General features: G+C 37.6%; 1 long non-coding RNA gene across 4 annotated transcripts; it reads right to left on the reverse strand.

Annotated features, from left to right (window-relative positions):
• Nucleotides 1-236: 236 nt before the first annotated feature.
• Nucleotides 237-9,360, reverse strand: LOC131803520 (uncharacterized). Of its 4 annotated transcripts, none has more exons than XR_009342631.1 (8): nucleotides 8,511-9,360; nucleotides 7,405-8,063; nucleotides 7,294-7,347; nucleotides 3,303-3,368; nucleotides 3,086-3,231; nucleotides 1,939-2,006; nucleotides 1,735-1,843; nucleotides 237-1,668 (listed from the first exon to the last, which is right to left on the reverse strand). It is a non-coding gene; the product is annotated as an uncharacterized LOC131803520 (long non-coding RNA). The 4 variants fall into 4 exon arrangements; XR_009342630.1 differs by lacking the exon at nucleotides 8,511-9,360 and adding an exon at nucleotides 8,254-8,485; XR_009342629.1 differs by lacking the exon at nucleotides 8,511-9,360 and adding an exon at nucleotides 8,139-8,485 and having other exon boundaries at nucleotides 7,421-8,063.
• Nucleotides 9,361-16,168: the final 6,808 nt, after the last annotated feature.

Consider the following 16,168-nt stretch of genomic DNA (forward strand, 5'->3'; position numbering starts at 1 on the left):
CTTAACAGCATTTTGCATGTTTTCAGTAATACTTTTTTAACACTTATTTCATATTTTAAAACTAAATTTAAATCTATGTACACAATAATATTCTACTTATTTAAGTGAGGGTTCGTTCCCCCAACAAAAATATCTAAAACCTTTTACTATAAACGTTAGGAAACAAAAAAAAAAAAAAAAAAAAAAAAAAGTACATTTCAACAACAGGCATCGACTTATATAATAAATTTCAGTGTACAATTTTGGTATTATTCTTTGGGGGTTTTATTTATTATTTTAAATTCATTTTTAATACTTTACAATTTTCGATATACATTTTTTTCAATAACGTAACTAAACCGAGGAGTCTAAAATAAGGACGTAATGGAAACATGATTTGGTTTCGAGAAGGACAAGAACCCCGACTGAAGCTAGGGAATAAAATGCTCCCGCCGTCCTACCTCACTCCAATATCCAGAATGCCTCGATTATTTAAAACTTTGTATTCTACGAATTCAGTTCGTGGCCATTACAGAATTTGGCGCCAAAAGTGGGGCCGAAAAAGGTAACAACCTTGTCCTTTTAGCTCTAACTTTTTTCTTCACCTCTAGAGTTCTTTTTCGTGAGACGTTTAAAGGTCCTCTTATATCGGAAAATTCGATTGAGAATAGTTTTCAGGACGCAACTGGATACTCAGCGATTGGAATTAACTCAAATTAAGCCGACCGTTAAGATCCAGAAAGCCTTTTCAGGATCGTTTAGAACGTTATATTTGAACATTTATCTCTCATAAAGTGTTGTATACATTTAACATTTATTAGATAGTCGTTGACTTAGATACCATCACCTGAGGGGTTTTCGGAACTTCATTTGATTGCTCGTGCCATCAAATGACCAAAGGTCAGCAATAGTAAGAACTAGGAATAGAGGATTCTTTTAGATGGTGTCTCCGAATAGTTAAGAATATCAAATGTATCCATCACTCCATAGTCCAGTTTTGATAATTTAATTGGTCGATGCACTCTTACTCTATTATCCCCATTTATTTGCAAGAACGTCAGTATTTTTCATTGCATTGTTAAAAGCATATAAAACAATTTCCGTTGATTATATTCCGCTAGTTTGTTTCTATTGTTTTCTTACTTTGTAACAAAGACATTTTGATTTTTTTTTTAAGGAAAACAACAATTTAATAGGTTTGTACATTTTCACCATCTTTTCGGTGGTCTAAATGGATAAATCAAAATTTCGTAAATCCCCAATAGTAATATCATTATTTTTGAGTCGTCATTCAGAGTTGAGTATAATTCCATAACGACTTTGAAATAATGGCAGAGTCTTCTCGGTCACCTCCATTAGAGGAACCTAGTGCAGTTGCCACCACGGCTAATTATTCCACGGTTTGTCAGATATGTAACGAAGTCATGGATGAGGGCCAAGATTGCCTCGTAATTAGTGTATGTTCTCATGGCATTGCATAGCAACGTATTTAGCCTCTTAAAAAATTAAAGCCTGGCAGAATTTTTGGAGTAAGGAGACACACCATCGCCCATCCAATCCATTGAGGGAGGCGCAGAATTGCCGTCACTGCTACACCAGCGTGACTTGGTATCTTCCCTATAGACGTTACTATTAACTCCGGACAGACAGACGGACGACGAAGCAACATAATTAAATTCCGCGGTTTTCCTGAAAAGAAAAGTAAAATTTTTAGAGAAGAAGGGGTAAACAAAAGAAGTTTGATTTAAGATTTACTCGCCTGGTGTTGCAGTGCAGGATCCCTCGTTGAGTATCGTTTGGTATCCACTTTTTTCTCGTCGATTGTTTTTGTGGTGTCGACCTACTGCCTTCTGTTTATCCTGGCCTGGAATTGGAAAATAAATTATAATTTTTTTTAATCTTGAACCGGGAATGTAGTTATAAAGCTAATCTTCATACACTAATATGACTAATACTTACTCCTTGGGAAGAACCTTGTCCATTAGCTGCCATCAGTGGTCCTAGCTCTTGATACCCGCCATCGAACCCTGAAAAGGAAAAAGAAGGAGAAGTAGCTTAGATTTGGAATTAAATTCTTTTCTTTTTGAATTGATAATTACGTTTCCTGCTTCTTTTCATTAATTGGTATTAAGGTAAGGATATCTGACTACAATGGATTTAATAAAATTGTATACCTCCAAATGAAAATGATGTCGTTGGCTTAAGGCCATTAAGGTGGTAGGGATGGTATAAACGGAGGTAAGTGAAGGGCAAATTTGGGACGTCTGGGAGTAGCGACGTCATGGTGAGAGGTGTTCTCGGTGGGAGGGCTATCTCTTAGTCGGACAGCCGCCAAGAGAGCTGTCTCCGGAGATAGAATTAGGTTAAGGCGAGTTTGAGATTGAGTTTTTTTTGGTAGGCAAGTGTAGTTTTTTTCTCTTTTGGCATGTTTCAGGCTTCTTTTAATATTCCCCTTTTAGATATTCGTGCAAGCCCGGTTTGATATATTTTTTTTGTTCAACCGAAAAGGTCTTCAAGTGGCAAGAACCACCCCTCACCCGACGAGCCACAGCCGCGCTAAACGCCAGCATACCGGCAACGTCACTTAAAGCCCAATATTGCAATTTTTCGTCATCCTCGGAAAACGGTCAGTACAAAATGGCGCCCAGAACGTGGGGCCTGAAACATGTCGTTAGTTTTTAGTGATAGTGTATAAATGTGTTTTCCGTACATCTTCAATGAGACCCGTTTAGGTTACATTAAGAGTCCTTGGCGCGAGACTTCGTCGAAGACTCCAGAGGACATCATTTATTTTTCAAAAACAAATATGAAACTTGTTCCTTTCTAGTGGCTTATTCGTTCTAATTTGCATTAACGTCTAATAGCACTAGCATTATTAATTTTGTTTCATATTTATCTACAGTTAAAATTTTAGATAACAACTTCGTCTGGACGAACAGTTCTCATTTGTGGAGGCCCGGTCATGCAGCCTATAAAATGGCAGGTGACGCGCTGCTACACGAATGTGAATTGTTAGTCTCAATTGAATTTGTAGGTTTAGGTTAGTAGTATGTCCTTTGTTATGCAATCTCAGTACCCGGAATTAGGTAGGGGACCGGAGACATACCTGAGTTTCCATTGGCCCTGCGACAATCTTGGTTTTTGACCAGGGGCCGTATTGTCATGGAATTTCTTAGGAAGGTCTGGGGAAAGCCGCCTATTCCATATTCCAATTAAATTCTTCATTTTTTTCCAGTAGAACTCACCGAAACCCTGTAGAAAATATTTTAAAACAGTTTAAAATTGGTATTCCTTTAGAAACAGTATATTTGACCTTCACTTACCTTTAAATTTACCTTTTATCCCACCACCTGCCTTTGGTATTTATTTATTATTTCAGTCAAATTCGGCTTGCAGTGTGTTAAAAATTAAATTGAATTACATTTTATGAAATTGGAAATTAAGTTTAATAAATTTGAAACTGGTACTTTAAGTTCTATAAGTATTTTTCAAACTCAAGGTATTGCCTGAATTCCATAGAAATACCTTGAAGTTTTGTTTTCATTTGAGTGAAGTTTTTGGCACAAGTTTATTTTTTTTTAGTTTTGAAGAATTTGGTTTTAGAAGTGGCTGGGAAACAACAGAGTGGAATATGCCCAGCACTAGGTCTACAAATAGGGACTCAACTGACAGGCCAATTTTAGGCCAGAATAGTGTAGTCGCCAGTACGGTTGTCACGGCCGCTCCTACTGTTTCAGCTACTACTTATACTCGAAGTGTCCCGATAACGACGCATACGGTGTCAACTACAACGCCTGGACCAATGCCTACTAGTTCTTCTACAGCACCTCCAATACCGTCAGTTTTGCAAGACGCCGCAAATTCTTTCAACACGTCGTTCTGGTCACATGGAAGTGTCCATTCCGCGAATTACAGCGTGTTGACTGGATTGCAACAGCCAGCTTTAGCACCCGGTGTGCCCACGGGTCAGCCAGCAGTCAGTACCGGAGTACTAGAAATTATTAACACTGCAGTCGGCTTAGTCGAATTGCGCGAGGGAGTACGGGGTCTACCAGGAGTTCCTAATGTCATACCATCATATCGGCCACATCTAGCAGGTTATACAGCACCAAATTATGCCCAAGGGCAGATACCCAGCCAAGCATCCATTCCCAGTGCCTTAGCAGCTGGTCAAGTAACACAACCATCACCACAACCTAATTTATCGGAACCAACACCAGTACAAAGACCACAGTGTGGACCCCACGAATTTGCTGCATATAGCCACCACTTTTTAACAACATGGAGTTTCCGCCCGAAGGAGGCAATCCATATGGTTTTCGTCCACCACCCAGTTTTTACTCTGAGTCCAGCGGACGGTTAAATTTGGACAAGTGGGGTATCCGTTTCGATGGCACCGAGAAGACAATGAATGTCCAAGAATTCATATTTCGTGTTGGACAGTTGAAGAGGGATTTCAATTGCCCGGAAGACGATTTCTTGACGAAGTTCCACCAGCTTCTAGACAAGCCAGCCGTGGATTGGTATTGGAACCAAAGAAAATTTGTCAATTTTCGTTCTTGGAGCGAGCTTGAGACGGCGCTTTTGAACCAGTACCAGCAGTATGAGAATGAGTTCCAAATACAAATGCAAATTTTGAACAGACGGCAACTACCTCATGAGACGTTCGACGATTTTTATAATTCCGTGCTGAACCTTCGGACCCAGCAGAAAACGCCTTATCAAGAGCACGACATGGTAGAGATAATGTGGGGTAACTTAAAGTCATCTTTAGCCCAAATGATTTTCTCAGCCCAGATAAGGAGTCTAGGAGAATTTTATCGCCAAGTTAAGAGGGCAGAAAACTTGATATGGAGCCAGAGGCAACATCAGCAGCGATATAACGTTCCTCAGAGGGTACATGAGCTTGATTGGCAGCAAGAAGAAGTCATACCACAAGAGATGGAAGTAGATGCGATTAGTACACCGGCGAAATATAAGTGTTGGAATTGCGGAGTGTGGGACACAGTTGGATAGATTGTAGGGAGAAACGCAAGTTGTTTTGCTACAAGTGTGGACAGGAGAATGTAACAGTTTTAGATTGTCCGAAATGTCAGGGAAACAAGTATAGGGGCCCTCCTCCAACGGGGCAGGTGAGGTGAACCCCGGTTTAGCCCCAGATAAATCAAATAATTATAGCCTTAGTTATAAGATAGTGGTATTGAAGAACATGAATTTAGAGAAACTGAAGTCAGAAGCAGTAAAGAATTTGAGGGAGATTAAACCACTCCACATTAGAATTAAGAAATATACTGAGGCTAAAGAACGGATTTTTGGAGAGGTAGTCCACATCGAATCTTTGCAAAAGTGGCTGCAATGGTCAATTTCAATAAGCAGCACAAACCTATCAATTTCTATCTAGTGCCTTCTCTGAATCGTGAACTTTTTCTAGGAGTCGATTTTATGCGTAGTTTTCACCTCTTTGCTCAGATTGACGGGTTTTCCTCCATCAGGTGAGCCTCTGCAACTCCGGTGAAGGATCGACATTATCCGGTGTCCCCGCCTGTGCAAAAGCTCATGTATGCGGAATTGGATAGGATGCTTGGCCTGGGGGTAATTGAGAAGAGCGAAAGTTCATGGAGTCACCCCGTTACGTTAGTCAGAAGGGGTGAGAAAAATCGGTTATGTTTGGATGCTCGCAAACTTAATACACTTACGGTCAAAGATGCCTATCCATTGCCGCATATAGAGGGTTTGCTCAGTCGGTTGGGAGACACATATTTTATATCCGGTGTCGACCTCAAGGACGCGTTTTGGCAAATACCCTTGGACCCGCCTAGTAGAGAGAAAACTGCATTCACAGTGCCCGGAAGACCACTTTTTATGGTCATGCCTTTTGGTCTGTTTAATGCGGCCCAAAGGTTATGCCGTTTAATGGATAAAGTGATCCCTAGTGCAATACGAGATAGAGTTTTTGTCTACCTAGATGATCTTTTGGTAGTTTCGCCTGATTTTGATACACACCTACGGTTGTTAGAGCAAGTAGCCGATTGTTTGGCGAGAGCAGGGCTCACCATCAATGTATCCAAGTCGAACTTCTGCTTTAAAGAGCTTAGATATTTGGGATACATTGTTGGTGGTGGCAAACTGAAGACTCATCAGGCGAAGGTGGAAACTATAGTAAAATTCGCATATCCGAAAACCATAAAACAGGTGAGAAGTTTTATGGGTACCGCAGGGTGGTATAGAAGGTTTATAGCCGACTTTGCCACCATTGCGGCTCCCATCTTCGAGACACATTAAAAAAAGGAAAAAGATTCAGTTTCACGGAAGAGGCCAGGGTAGCATTTGATAAGTTGAAGTTTGGAACCACTGAAGTAATTGTCTCCGATAATGGAAAACAATTTGTCAGTAAAGAATTTTTAGACATGGTTAAGCTTTTTAGAATAAATCATACCAAGGCCGCTTTTCACTCTCCTCAAGCGAATGCCTCGGAGAGAGTAAATCAATCAATTTTTTCAGCAATTCGGGCATATTTCTAAAGATCGCCGAGAATGGGACCAGAATCTCTCAGAGATAGAATGTTCTCTGCGATCTTCGGTCCATAGTTCCATCGGAACTACTCCTTATTTTGCGCTCTTTGGAGTCAATATGATTAACCATGCCAGCCTTTATAAATTAGCCAGGAAACTCAAACTCCTTAATGACCCCGAAACGATTCTTATTCCGAACTCGGTAAAACTAAATCTAATTGGGGAAAAGATTAGAAATAGTCTGCACCAGGCATTCTTGAAAAATTAAAAATCTTAGAAGTCGCCAAGTCAAGTTCGTACCAGGGCAAGAAGTGTTTCGTAGGAGTTTCAGGCAAAGTGATTTTAAAAAGTATTATAATGCTAAACTTGACAAGAATTTTTTCAATTGTCGCATTAGTAAGCCCGTAGGGAGATGCCTTTATGAAGTAGAAGATCTTAAAGGGCACCCCATTGGCATTTTTCACGAAAAGGATTTAAAGCAATAAATACTTAAATTGTGGTACATTTAATTTTTTGTTATTTTTAGGCCGTAATTCATAAGGTATGAATTATCATATTTCAGCGTCTGCATATTTATAGCCACTGAACTCCAAGCGTATATAGCAGATTTGTCTTTAGTTTTTTTTTATCAAACTGAGATCAGTTTAGATATTATAAAGTTTTAACAATAAGTTGGCGGTTATCAACGATCAACCTCAATAAGCGAAAAGGCAGTAAATAGCATTTGCAACATGTAGATAGCGATAATCAAAATGAAGTGCTTAATTCTAACTTAACTTAAATTTAATTTTCCAAGACTCACCTGAATTTCCCAAGAATTACGGAAGATCAATTTGAGTATAGTTGATAGTAGTACCTGAATTAAAAAAAAAATTATTAGCATTATGCAAGAGGTAATAATAAAAGGACTAACCTGAATTAATACTTACGCAATGTCCTCGATGAGTTACATTTCTATACAAGCTGTAGGACAGCGTTTTAAGCATAAGTTGGGTCCATGAGTGTTGTGGGTATAGGGTGAACCAAATATCTCCGAGTTTTGGTCCATAAAGTGAAAGGAAGAGAAAATATGAATTAGCAAAAATAATATATAAAAGAATATAATAACAATAATATAGATGTAAAAGGCATAGACTGCAATGCAGTATTAAGCCATACATACAAATGTGTTAGGTTGCTTAAAATTTATTATAGAAATATGTGAGTAATAGTAATTTTTATGGTAAAGAATTTGATAAATTCCTGATTTCTTTTAGAGCAAATTACCAAAAACTAGGGGAAATTAAAAGTAATAAAAAAACATATCTTACGTTTATTTCTGAAGATCCAACGGCAGTTCCTCTATAGTTTCGGCTAGAATGTAGAATGATGACCAGTTCGGCATCCCGTTTATTTTCCTACTATTCGGATTGGCGTCCAGTCTTCTAGACTATAGCAGCTGATGTCAGAAGTCCCAAGCCAGAACATGAATTTAAGCTCCCCGGGTTTACTGACTTTAACTCTATGTCTACGACTTCTGAACGAGTCACATTGTGACTGTCCTTGGCCATTTGTGCTTCCGCAATCACAAATCTGTAAAGATAAAAACAAAATAATATTAGTTCGTTGTTCAAATATTAAGCATTTATTTAAATTCAGAAATGTAACCTGGAATTAGGAAAAAGTATAATTAAATGTGTTCTTAATTGCGCCGAATATGTCCATCCGATTTTATGATATCTTTATTTTTATTTTAATCTTCAGTTTAAATCTTATATTTTACATTTTAAATTCGCAGATATTTATTTTCCATAAAAGGATCGTTAATTCACAGTACTTCACAGTTTATCTCGCATTTGTGTTATTTTTTTCACATTAAGTTCTTAATTTAATTTGCAAAAATCCTTTATCTTGCAAAAATTACTTTTATTTCGAACATTTCTCTTTACATTGGTTACTTTGTTATGTCCGTCCGATCAATTCAAGTTGATAACAGTTTCAACTATAATAATTTATCATAAAATATTTTGTAAATTTCACCATATTTTCACTTAGCTTTTTTATTTATCGACTCGTTTACAATTTGCATTAGATACAAAATCGCTTTAATTCTTTTATTTTGATTCCAATTTTGTTTATTTTCACTTTCACTGTATTTCTCCAAAATTATCCATTCTTTTATGTTTTCACTTCATTACTTTCATTTCTTCATTTCACTCTCTTTTATTCTTTTTCTTCGAAAATCATAATAGTAGTTTTTCGAAGTTCAATATTTCCGCCAAAATCACGTTTCACTGAATGGTTGCAGTTTGAATGCAATTTTTCTCAATCACCACATATCACTCACACACACACTTGATAGAAGTCATTCTATTTTTTTTTATTAGACAATTAATTCCATTAAATTCATAAAATTTAGTTTGTAAATGCCACTTTGTTACGATATTTAATAGTTTCCGTACTATTTTTTTGATATCTTCATTGTTTTCTTCGATTCGTTGGGATTAATTTTATTGCAAATATTTGCATTGTAATTTTGGCACATACACCCGCACTGTATGCAACCAGTTCATTCTTTTTTTTTTTTGGCACTTTAAACAATTTTCACTTTAATTAAACACACTAAATTCGCAAACGTGACTTTCACTTATTGATTTTTAATTATTTTATTATTTTCTTTAGTTTTTTCCACTTTTCTGTAAATCCGAATTCATGTCCGTCCGTGCTCCATGCCGCCAAAAATATTGCAATAGACTCGTACTCCATTTGTTTTCATTGATAAACATCAATTCCATTCATTGGCAGCTGGAATTACACCAAATGATTGCGTCTGGTGCATGGCGTATTTCTTATACCAGGTTAAGACGACGTTCGAGCGTGTCGTATTTGGGTTTTTACACTGTAGTAAATAAAACATTTCAGAATTGCAATTCTAATGTGGAAAATTGGAAAATGAGTGTTAGGGATGCCAAATCACGATTATTAGGGATGCCAAGTTTAGATATTTTTCTTAAATGCCCAACTAGAAACTTTAATTTTTTTTGAATTCCTGTTACGAATGTCGCACTTTTTCCCCCTATCCTTTAATAAGAACATCGGCAGGATAGTTGGTTTTGTGAGTGCGCCTCAAAATGGGTTAACCATTGTGATAAGAAGAAGAATGTTGGCATTCAATGGGACACTTAAACAGCTGATTTTTCTCGTATAACAGTTGACGAAAAGTCATGTAGCAGGGAAAGAACATAGAATTTGAAAAAATAAGATGACAAAAAGAAAGTTCCTGCGGAAAATTAGGAAGAAAATCGGCCTTTTTTATCTCATCAGCGAAGAAGATTGAATGCTCCTAGCGAAGAAAAACACCCGGCATTTTTGGCGATAAATTCCTTAAGTTAAAAGGAATAGCATTTATTTATTTGATTTGTTCAACAAAATAAATAAAAATAATTCAAATACCAACATTTTTTAAGCTAAAAGGCTTTAAACAATCCTAACACATAATATAAAATTAAAAAAGCTAAAATGTGAACATTTAAGAACTAAACTTTAAAGTATACTTAAGAATTAATCGAAAACTAAATAAACATCTTAAAGTTCGACAAAATTTTAAACAAAAAAAAAAAAAAAAAAAAAAAGATTTAAGACTGAATTAAGTTTAAAACAAAACGAAACTGAATTAAGTTTAAAACAAAACTTAATAAATACAAAAAAAAATAAGAAAAATCTTAAAAAATTAAAGCCTGGCAGAATTTTTGGAGTAAAGAGCCACACCATCGCCCATCCAATCCATTGAGGGAGGCGCAGATTTGCCGTCACTGCTACACCAGCGTGACTTGGTATCTTCCCTATAGACGTTACTATTAACTCCGGACAGACAGACGGACGACGAACAACATAATTAAATTCCGCGGTTTTCCTGAAAAGAAAAGTAAAATTTTAGAGAAGAAGGGGTAAACAAAAGAAGTTTGATTTAAGATTTACTCGCCTGGTGTTGCAGTGCAGGATCCCTCGTTGAGTTGAGCTCATTTTGAGGTTAGGTATCCACTTTTTTGTCGTCGATTGTTTTTGTGGTGTCGACCTACTGCCTTTTGTTTGTCCTGGCCTGGTATTGGAAAATAAACTATCATTTTTGAAACAAAGATAAATTAGTATTTTTCTAAATATAATTTATGCTTTATTGTGACTCTTTCTTTTCAAACAACAAAATTACTTTCAATAATTGGGGTGGCGACAGAGGCCGTGTGCTTTCGCTTTCGTTTCTAAAAGACAAGTGAACGCAGAGGTTCTAAGTGATCGCTGAGGATCCCTTGTCTATTTCTAATACATATGCAAACACAGACAAGTGAACGCAGAGGTTCTGAGTGACCGCTGAGGGTCCCATGTCTGTATATTATTACAACTACAACTACTTCCAATGAGAGCAAGGTGAGCCTACCGCCAACAACCAATACCCAGCGGCGATCCGCTCACTACGGTATCCGCCAAGGGAATTGTAGAGGAGGTGCCAGTGTGCCAATCAGCATCCGTGATTGACGAGTATTGGAAAGTTGTGGTGGAACGTATCGAACTTATACATTTCGGCCCCCTTGCTAGAACTACGAGCCTAGCACTTAATATCAATTTATAATAAGTTAGGAAGGAACGTAAATTCAGATTCCTAAGTGAGCTATAGTTGCAGATTTTCGAATTTTATCATAGCGACTTGACGAATTACCGGTAGATTCGGTCTACAATTTCAATCTTTAGTGCATGCGATATTTTTAAATTTTAAGCGATATACATTATTTCAATAAATGGTCGACTTCAATTTTTGGTGCGAGATTATGTAACGGTCGCGGGAGGTACTGAACCGGTGAAAATGTACCCGAAAATAGACTTTTGGGCCAGCAACGAATCCAAAAAAATTTGGGGTGGTTCAGCTTCGAGTATCTTAGGATATAGGTCAGCGCCAAGCAGCAAATCTATTGGGCTATTATCGAAAGAATCCGCTAAATCAAGATTAGGAATTCGAGTCTTTAAATTACAAAAAGATTGTGACGAGAACAACTTCCCCTTGATTTTAGGCAACACAAACGCTTTTGTCTCCACAATTCTAGATGCGTTTCTAGGAGAAGACAACTTAAGAGAACAGACTTCTCTCGGCGATGTAGAACTTGTCAAAGAACAAGTTGAAATACCAAGTGCATTTTTAAGTTTCTTACTTATAATAGATGCCTTTGAAGACGGGTCTATTATAGCACGAGCAGTATAACTTTTCCCATTGTGAACAATATTTACTACTGCAGTTCCCAAGAGCACGTGATCTTCAATGGTGTTGGGAGACTGGTCATTCGAATTATTTTTTGCAGAGAGTGGGTGCGTTTCCGAGGGCTTAAGATCTCGAATTTTGACCTTCGTAAAAGCCGGAGGGTTCTTTAAACCTCGACTTTTGACCTTTGTAAAAGCTGGAGGGGTCTTTAAACCTCGACTTTTGACTTTGGTAAAAGCCGGAGGTAAAGTTTGTTTGTATATCGAATCTCGCAGGTAAAATTCAAGATTCTTAGGATTGGTAGATACTTGTGATTGTTTTGAACAAGGTGATCCAACAAAACTACTAATCTGTGGCCGGTGGAGAAGGCTGTGATGCCTTTGCTTACAAGATTTCCAACTATTTGTACTGTGACAATTTTTAACTATGTGGCCAAGTGAGAGACATTCTTTTTAACAATCAAGAATTTGTCCTCAAACGAAAGTTTTATAAACTTGGGCAGAGTCGAAGACCATGCCTCTGGTTAGGACAAATGGAGCAGGAAGTGTTTAGCCGAGTAGATGGAGCAACACATCTTAGCTCATGTACCAATGACTTTTTAATGACTGAACTGGATGTACGAACATGCTTGGATGTCAACGATCTAGTGGAGGAGCGATGAGGTGAAACACTCTTTGATGATAAGGATTTCTTTGCAGGTCTGGGAAGAGTAACATTCTTTGATAACAATGATTTATTTGAGGCAATAGGAGAAGGGACTATTTTTGACTTTTCTGTGGGCGGATTTTTGTGTATGCTCAGAATACACTGCTAAGTTTGTATTCTCTCTATAAGGAAAGCATCTAAGTCTGGCCAAGAAGGCAACAACGACTTAGTTTTGATGCTTTGCTCCCACAGAGATAAATTAATTTGGGCAAGCGCTGCAAACACATATACACAATAATCGGATCCCACTGATCCGTGGCGACGTCATAGACGGCCATTACAGCGAGGCAACTATTAATTCCATTTTGGACACTTTTCAAACCCGAACAAGTTTCAATTTTTAGTGGAGGAATATCGAACAAGTTTTTGATATGACTGTTCACCACTATGCGCTTATTATCTTGCGCATCTGACAAAGCTTTCCACGCTAAATGCAAACTACTATTCGTGAGTGGAAATGTTGAAACGTTTTCTCGAGCCTCACCGGTGGTCTTCTGCCTAAGATGACAGAGACGTTCAATGTCTGAAAGACGAACTAAAATCACCACCAAAGACTTCGATATCTAGAGGTGCAACATGTAACATTGATTATGGAAGGATGGATTGGATTTGTTATTAGTGGGAGATTTGGAACAAGTATTAACGGGTGGAGAAGCAGACTGCACAGGAGCCGATAAGATAGGTTCGCTCGAAAGCAAGCCTGAAGTTGGTGTCACATTATCATTATTAACTGCAATAGTGGAGTTTTCAGGATGTAAGGTCTGAGGAGCCGCAGCAGGGGAACAATTATCACTTATTGGAGATTTAAGGCGGTCGAAATGCTTTTTTATGGTGGTCAAACACCAATGGTATGCAATAAATGCATTATTGTATTTATCCTCAACAACATCAAAAAGGTCAGCCTGTGCAGTCTCGGATGCCGTGAGGTAGTTTTTACACTCAGTAAAAGTGTTCTGAACTTTTTCCCATAATTCTCGAATTTCAGAAAGTCGAATTTCGAGGCTGTAAATAGTGAACTGTGTGACATCAATTTGTTCAAAATAGTCTACACTCTTCAGAACAATGTCAGCGGCTCTAGTGAAACGTGTGAGCGGAGTGATCGACATTTTGTTTCTAAATGTATGACAAAAAAATACAAACGGTATGCAAAAGGAAGGGAAATGAGAAATTTCCAAAACTAAAACTTCCAAATACTTCAAAAAGTTATAAATATTGTTCAATAGGAGAGAAATTAAGAGAATTTTTTCCTATGTGACAAATGTTACTAAAATTGCTCCAACATCAATAAATTAAGAAAATTAATGATTTGGTTATGCCAATGATAGGTGTTTTTTTTCAAAATATATGACAAATTTCCAAAAATTTACCACCAGTACGATATTTATCCAAAGATAGTGTAAATGTGCTGCAAATTGAGTAGCTGTACAAAATATTTAATGCAAAATTTGGCAATTTTTACAAGATTATGCCGAAAGTAGGGTGTATTCTTCAAAAAAAATACCCAAACCCTACGGAAAATCGCAAATAGTACTAACAACTACAAATGAATTGCCCAAAGAATTGAAGAAAATATCCACAAACGAATACTTTCAACGAATATATTTTGCTGGAATATGTGCAATGAATGCCGAATGTAGGGTGAATTTGTCCAAAATTCCAAAAGCCCTACGTAGAGTTGCAAACGTTAAATAATATTTACAAATTTTGCAAAACTAGCCAAAAAACGATAAATTTTCACAAATATTTGTTGCTAAATGTTTCTGCAAAGAATGCCGAATGTAGGGTGAATTTGTGCAAAAATTCCAAAAACCCTACTACCAATCAAAAATATTTCTTAAAATTATCTAAAAATAATTTCTACAATAAATTACGAAAATTCAGAATTTTTTACTGTTTTACCCCACTGTGCCGACCCAACAACGGATATCGCACAAAGAGGAATAAAACACAAGCGACGTCGCCAGAGAAATGACTATGCGTAAGCAGCCACACAAGAACCGACGCTACAAACGATCCAACAGTGAGAGTTGGAGACCAAAACACTTTGTTGTTATTTTTACTGAATATCAAACCGTCGCTAAAAAGGGCGCGTGGAATGATGAGATATTGTTGTTGCAATTTTTGGCAATGTAAATTCTCAAGTGAGAATTGATCTACGTTAAGAAAACGAAGGTGAATTGCAACAATTGTTGTTGGAGAGGACGACAAATAACCAACCGACAGAGATGTGGACTGTTATTATATGTGTGTTGTTTTTGTAAATTAGAAACAACAAATTCTCACTACAGGGCTCAGCCTTTAGAGGGGAAAAGAAATGTTGGAGTTAGAATTACAGCACAGTTTGGTTGGTGAGGGATGCAAAAACAAATAAACCAAACGACCGAATGTGATGAAATATGTATGTGTGCTGTAATAACAAATGTGGTTATGCAAATTCTTTTTCAACTAAGGCGAGGAAGTAGAGCAGCAACGAGGGGGACACAAAGGGTTCAACGTTTGAAATGAGAGTTAGAAATGGAAAAAATGAACGAAGAAGAGCAAGAGCATCAAATATTTTTGTATGATCAACGCGACGAAGGATGATCAGTACAAAGAAAGCTAATTATTTGCACAACGACAGAACTACTTGTTGTAGGGGAAGGCACCTAATTAACACAAGAAGTGTTAATACGAGTCGACCAACTGACTTGTTCTTAAACGAAAGGCAATTGTATGATCACCGCGATGTTAGATGATCAGTACAACGAGTAATATTTTATGCAAAGACGAGAGTGGACTGTATTTGATATGAAACACGCGCGCAGAGCAATTGCGATTCGACCAAACCGAAACAATTTAAATATTAACAAAGAAACCGCGGGTAGCTCACTTTAAATGGTAATCTGAATTTACGTACCTGTTTCTTAGTATTGATTATAGTGATGAAAGAGAATCCAGTGATTTCTTCATGCAATACAGGGAGCAATGACAAGGGGATGGCTTCTATCCGGCTCGAAGGACCAATGTGGGGGAAAGGCTTCGATAGCGGCAATGACAACGATAACTCCCCAGAGTTATTATGTGATGAGAGGTGTGTAGATGAGAGATTTGGTGAGGTGCGGGTGATTCGCGCGTGTGGTGTAGGATAAAAGAAAGACAAAATCAAGAAATGGAACAAAGATAAATTAGTATTTTTCTAAATATAATTTATGCTTTATTGTGACTCTTTCTTTTCAAACAACAAAATTACTTTCAATAATTGGGGTGGCGACAGAGGCCGTGTGCTTTCGCTTTCGTTTCTAAAAGACAAGTGAACGCAGAGGTTCTAAGTGATCGCTGAGAATCCCTTGTCTATTTCTAATTCATATGCAAATACAGACAAGTGAACGCATAGATTCTGAGTGACCGCTGAGGGTCCCATGTCTGTATATTATTACAACTACAACTACTTCCAATGAGAGCAAGGTGAGCCTACCGTCCGTGATTGATGAGTATTGGAAAGTTGTGGTGGAACGCATCGAACTTATACAGATGGTATAAACGGAGGTAAGTGAAGGGGCAAATTTGGGACGTCTGGGAGTAGCGACGTCATGGTGAGAGGTGTTCTCGGTGGGAGGGCTATCTCTTGGTCGGACAGCCGCCAAGAGAGCTGTTTCTGGGGGATAGAATTAGGTTAAGGTGAGTTTGAGATTGAGTTTTTTTGGTAGGCAAGTGTAGTTTTTTTCTCTTTTAGCATGTTTCAGGCTTCTTTTAATATTCCCCTTTTAGA

Source organism: Musca domestica, unplaced genomic scaffold, assembly GCF_030504385.1.
Source record: "Musca domestica strain aabys unplaced genomic scaffold, Musca_domestica.polishedcontigs.V.1.1 30, whole genome shotgun sequence".
Lineage (NCBI taxonomy): Eukaryota > Metazoa > Arthropoda > Insecta > Diptera > Muscidae > Musca > Musca domestica.